Below are 6413 nucleotides of genomic sequence, written 5' to 3'. Positions count from 1 at the left end.
AATACTTTTATGACTTTTATTATTTTTATGCTAGTGAGAACCAAAACAATATGGAAATGAATGAGGGAAAACTGGATCCTATCACGTGATTTCCCGGCCAATAAAAATTTAGCGTTAAACGTTTAACGCTACCTTGTTGGAAGTCGCATAAGAAGTATAACTTCAATAAAAAGTTATTTTTTCATTAATGCCTTATATGTAATTAAAATTAAATAAATTTGTGTCTTAGATTTAATTTGTGTTATAAAATTTTCAGTATAATAAATTCACCACATGTTTTAAAATGATTTAAGACAGGGAAAAAATTATATATATATCATTTACCCATTAAAGCTTTCTGATTATGTCATTTTAGTTATAAATATTTCCCAAGTATTTTATTTCCTCAAATCTAGCTAAATACTTCGCAAGAAGGCAATTGAAAAATTTCGTTAGAATTATGTAAAAATTATTTGTTTGCTCAGATCAGAATTCTCGAGGAAATGCACATGCTTGGGAGATTCTCAAATATTTAAGTGTTACACGAACTGTGTAATTTGATCTTTTCTTGTTCTTGATACTGCCCTATGCTGCAGTTTTATTTTCGTGAAATCACAGAATGTATTTCATCATATGTTTTTAAAATTTGATATATAGTTTGTCTAACGTAAGAACTCCCCTATCCATTCGTCTGGAACCATGGCGGTGACTATAGAAACGAGGTATAACTATTTCAATTGGGGGTGTGGGGTCAGCGAAAAAAAGTGAATATTTTTCTTCGATCAACTGCGTTTGCCCTAGATTGAAGAGAAGCTACCCTCCTGAAATGCGCTTTTATTTCCACAGCAGCAAACGGCCTCAGACTTTGTGGCGGGGGGAGTTCTTACCGTAGACAAACTATAGCTTAGCTCTCTTTGCACTTCTTAAACAAGTTTATATTTGTTCCAGTCTAGTGCCTCTTAAAAACCTTCTGAAGCTATCGTTTGGGATCAAAGAAGAGGTGGACTTTGGAAGCCTGGAGAAATATAGCTTATAACTAGAGCATGCCCGAGGATAGCCTACTGCCACAAGCGTAATTGCCGAAAAACATAATGATTTCCATGTAAACAATTAAACGTTTCTGTGTATTCTACTATTATCCAAAAAAAACTTTTTAGCACTACCTGAAAACAATATTAAGGAACAGTTAAAAGAAGGGAAAAAAAATCACCATTGAGGAAAATGTGTGGCTTATCGCAGTATTGCTCTATGCGCATCATGCTAATTTTCGTCGTAAAAAAATAAATAGATTAAGTACGATGTTTTTTAATCTAACATCTGTGAAAGGCAAATTTGTGCAAATATTAAAAAAAAAAAAAANAACAAAAAAAAAAAAAAAAAAAAAAGTCCCGATGATGATTGGTCGATACGAATTCGATATGGTTTGCACTAACAACTGTGCTGGCGTAAAAATATTATCAGTCGTAGACGGATCATGGGTTAGAATTCCCTCACCGTCGGGCTATCCGTGGGAGGTTTTCGTAGTTTACCTCACCAAGAGACGCAGGATGCAAATGCGGGTTACTTCCATCAAAAATTCTCCACGAAGCAATTTTGCCCTAATGCTTTACCCAGAAATTCATTTGTCTTCTGGGTTGGGTTTAAAATTTCAAGGTTATGAAATTGAACATTGATAACTATAAACCCCGAAATAGGTTGATTGAAAACAAAACAAAAAAAAATAGTACGTGGAGTACCTCCTCGCGGTAGAAGTTAAACTTCGCAACCTGCGACGTAAATAGTAGAAGAATCAGCAGTCGTAGAAGGATTGCTAGTTCTATTCAACGACTCTTTTTCCTGCTCCGCTCGCTTCCGTGCTCTGTAATAACGGTAATATTGTGCATTTTTCCCTCGTGGACCTCTTGAACCAGTGGAAGTGCTTGTGGTTGCCTCATCGTCTCGCCCGGGAAAATTTATTTGTATTAATAATGTATGTGAATGCGTCATAATGTAATTTCAGAAGAGAAAACCTAACAATCAATTGATATTCACAAGAGACGTACCTTGACATAACCTTAAATCCGTCGCATTGTCCGTGGGATTGTTTTCACTCATTTTTTACAATTGTTATCCACTAAATTTGAAAATAAAAAATACTACCCTATTAAATTATATGTGTATCAAAACAAACTAAAAAAATATTTATAGAAAAACAATACTTTGATTATTTTTATGCTAGTGAGAACCAAAACAATATGGAAATGAATGAGGGAAAACTGGATTTGGAAAACTGGACCACTTGATTTCCTGGCCAATAAAAATGTAGCGTTAAACATTTAACGCAACCTTGTTGAAAATCGCATAGGAAGTATAACTTCACTAAGAAAATTAAATAGATTTAGGTTCTTAAAACATATTATGTCTTTAGCCTATTTTAAATCAGACTCTGATAATTGGAACCTTTAAAAAAAAAAAGGGTTTAAAAAGATAGTAGTATATATATATTTTGAAGATTAAACAAAAATACATTTATCCATTAACTAGTCTATTAATAACTTATCAGTTGGCATTGATGAAGTTAATTTTAAAACGAGTTTAATAGCATCAATTTATATTATAAAGAAAATAAAACGATAATAAATGAAGAAAAGAATCTGGCAAACAAACATCGCATTTTACTTCGAGTAATCTATCTTTGATGACGAGATTGCGTTCGATTTTCTGAAAATGGGCTCTTTACACGTTCTAATTTAGAATAGAAAAAAAATAGGGTGGGTGAGGAGGGAAAGAGCTCCCGTCAAATAGGAGCCACTCTTCAGGGTGAACCGAGAGTTTATTTACTATTTATACTTTTCTTAGAACAAAAGCTTCGAAATCGATCAGTGCTGAAAACACATTTAAGGAAAGCAGTTCGTTCGAACACATTTATTCCATTTCAAGAGAAAATCGAGGCTTCGTTCGAGGTCGCCTTTGGGAGAAATGGGGTTTCGAATTGGAAAATGTAGGTTTCCATGTTGCCATTATTAGAATATTCTGTGCGTTTCAATGGTAACGATCATAGAAAAGTGACAAGCGAGCAGGTTAGAAAAATCGTAAATAAATATTCGATACGTGTCGAACATTTTGGTAAATTCCGCCATTTTGATAATTATTAGTTCTTTTTAACGCTGGAAGAATTATGAATATGTTAATTTAGTTTTCGAATCGTGTAGAACAGGACTTTCCAACTTACATGAGGCCGGGGGCTACAATTAAAAACACAAATCAAATGGCGGGCAGCAACTTTATAAAAATGTTATGTAGGACTCTTTTATGTTTGAAGGAACATTAAATATTACTGTCAGATTTTTACCAAGTGGTACAAAACAAAAGTATTGAATTACAAATTAAAATAAGAAGTAGATTTTTAAAAATATTTAATTGTATATTAAAAAATTCGGGCTACAATAACTTTAATGTGCACCCATGTATTAAACAATTAATGAACAACGGATATCTAATTGTTAAGATATAAAACTTTTAAAAGGTTGGTATTAAAACTTACATAGTAGCTCACAAAATGTTCTCAGATATTTACATTTAAAATTTACAAATGTGTGTGTAAATATTTTCGTCCAAAATGAGTTGTTTCAAAAAGTTAAATCGGGGAATTTTTTGGAGAAAATTTCTGATACACACATGCTAAATTATATTAACAAAATGCTAAAAAATGAAATAAACAAGAGCAACATACACGATTATTTTTGTATTTGAATAAATATTTTCTTGGATGCAAAAACTGAGAAAAAAATTTTTTTGCACCGCTGGTATGTTAAATTTCACAGAAACGAAGAAATTAGGTTTTTATTAAAGAGAAAAGTATTTAAAACCCATATAGATTTTTTGCGAAAATTATCCTCAAAAAAATGACATCTAATATATTTTAGTTCGCGGGCCACTAAAAAAGACTTCGCGGGGTCGGATGAGACCCCCGGGCCACCAGTTGGTGTAGAATCTTTAGAAAATATCGCCATTTTGCTATCTCCGTTTTAGAAANTTTATTACGAGCACTCGGATTTAACGAGTACATGTTACGGTCCCTTTGTGCTTGTTATTAACGAGTTCGACTGAACAAAACAAAAGTATTGAATTACAAATTAAAATAAGGAGTAGATTTTTAAAAATATTTAATTTAAAAAATTCGGGCTACAATAATTTTAATGTGCACCCATGTATTAAACAATTAATGAGCAACGGATATCTAATTGTTAAGATATAAAACTTTTAAAAGGTTGGTATTAAAACTTACATAGTAGCTCACAAAATGTTCTCAGATATTTACATTTTAAATTTAAAATTTACAAATGTGTGTGTAAATATTTTCGTCCAAAATGAGTTGTTTCGAAAAGTTAAATCGGGGAATTTTTTTGGAAAATTTCTGATACACACATGCTAAATTATATTCACAAAATTCCAAAAAAAAATGAAACAGAAAAGAGCAACATACACGATTATTTTTGTACTTGAATAAATATTTTCTTGGATGCAAAACCTGAGAAAAAATTTTTTTTTTGCACCGTTGGTATGATAAATTTTACGGAAACGAAGAAATTAGGTTTTTATTAATGAGAAAAGTATTTTAAACCTATATAGATTTTTTGCGAAAATTGTCCTCAAAAAAATGACATCTAATATATTTTAGCTCGCGGGCCACTGAAAATGGCTTCGCGGGGGCCGATGCGGCCCCCGGGCCACCAGTTGGTGTAGAATCTTTAGAAAATATCGCCATCTTGCTCTTTCAGTTTTGATAATCTTAAAAGAATCATAATTAAGGCGAAATAAATATATGTGATTCGTCTCGAATGTTAAGTGAACATCGGCATTTTGCGATTTATTAGTTCAATGTTTTGATAATTCTGAAAGAAATTGTTTCACGGGAATATCAGATAGAAAAAAAAAATATATAAATAGGATAAGAAAAATATATTTTTCTTTATTCAGTTTAAAAAATATATATGTGTGGAAAATTTTCAATATTATATTTACTTTGAAAATAATACGTGTGAGATCATAGCTTAAATATATTTTGGTAAATAAAATTGAATTTATGTATTGAAACTTAACAATACTATATCTAATGGTATTTATATCTTTCTAATTACATAATGCACAAGCTATTTAACATACTGCAGCTTTCTTCTAAGATATGAAAAGGATCGGAATGAGAAAATAGAACACATTTAGCCTGTTACAAATTTTAGATACAGTGAAACACTTCGTATTAGAAATTATAATAAACTTTATCAAAACGTTCGGTTACAGCGCCATCTGTTGGCGATGGATGTAACAGTAATAATTATAAACGCAATTTAAAAAATAACTGTGGACTACAAAAATGATAAATAAGTCCGGTCTAACAAAGATCATTGTAAAATAACGATGGATTTACAGTAATATTATAATTAAGTAGTTCCGAAGTTAATATAAGAAGTTCATTTCCAACAATAAGTCGTGATTTTTGTGACTAGTGATACATTGACTATCATAAAATATCGTGATTTTTTTTTTCTTTTCAAATATTGCGATAACAATATTTTAAATGTATTCAAATGTTTTATCGTGAATATAATGTCTTACAATAAATGCAGAATATACGATAATTATCGACATCGATAAATATAGAATTCGACACTTCGCGAGTGTTAATGATAGGGACAGTGGCGTAGTTTTAATGTTTGTTCGAGGGGTTAGCTGTCTTACCTCCTTTTAATATGTATGTAGTCCCTGACCATATTATTTGACGAACTCTAAGATTCTATGTAAAATCTTAATCATCAGACACAGCTTTACGCGACTAATACCGGTTTGTACTTGTTTATGTTCGCGTATCGATCAGTTAACATTTTAATGCAATACGTTGAAAATAAATGCAAATAGGAAGCATATAAAAAATCTCTTGAATAAAAACCCATTACATGTATGTTTAAATATAAAAGTATTGCATATAAACTCATGCAAAACATGTAATTATTAAAACACTACAATGCGTCTAATAATTCGATCTAATTATTACAATATACTAATATAATACCTAATATAATAAATATTCTATATTTATATAATACATCGTCTCTTTCTCCAATCGTCGAATTTCTATTATATACCGTCTAATTTAACCCATTGATACACGAACGTAAACTAGTGCAAACCGGTTTCAGTCACGTAAAAACAATAAACTCTACATAGAATCCTACAGTGAGTCTATTAGTCTATTTCGAGTGTTCAGTGAGTCTATTTCGAGTGTTTGGTTCTAGATTTGGTTCCTAGGTGGCGCACACAGTGAGTCTATTTCGAGTGTTTGGTTCTAGATTTGGTTCCTAGGTGGCGCACAAGGTGTATTTAAAAAATCTACAGGTACACCCCTGATGGCAACCATTTTTATGTACTTTTGAAAGAGTTAATAAATTAATACCTTT

The sequence above is a fragment of the Parasteatoda tepidariorum genome, chromosome 9 (genome assembly GCF_043381705.1).
Source record: "Parasteatoda tepidariorum isolate YZ-2023 chromosome 9, CAS_Ptep_4.0, whole genome shotgun sequence".
Lineage (NCBI taxonomy): Eukaryota > Metazoa > Arthropoda > Arachnida > Araneae > Theridiidae > Parasteatoda > Parasteatoda tepidariorum.
This window is presented reverse-complemented; position numbering follows the sequence as displayed.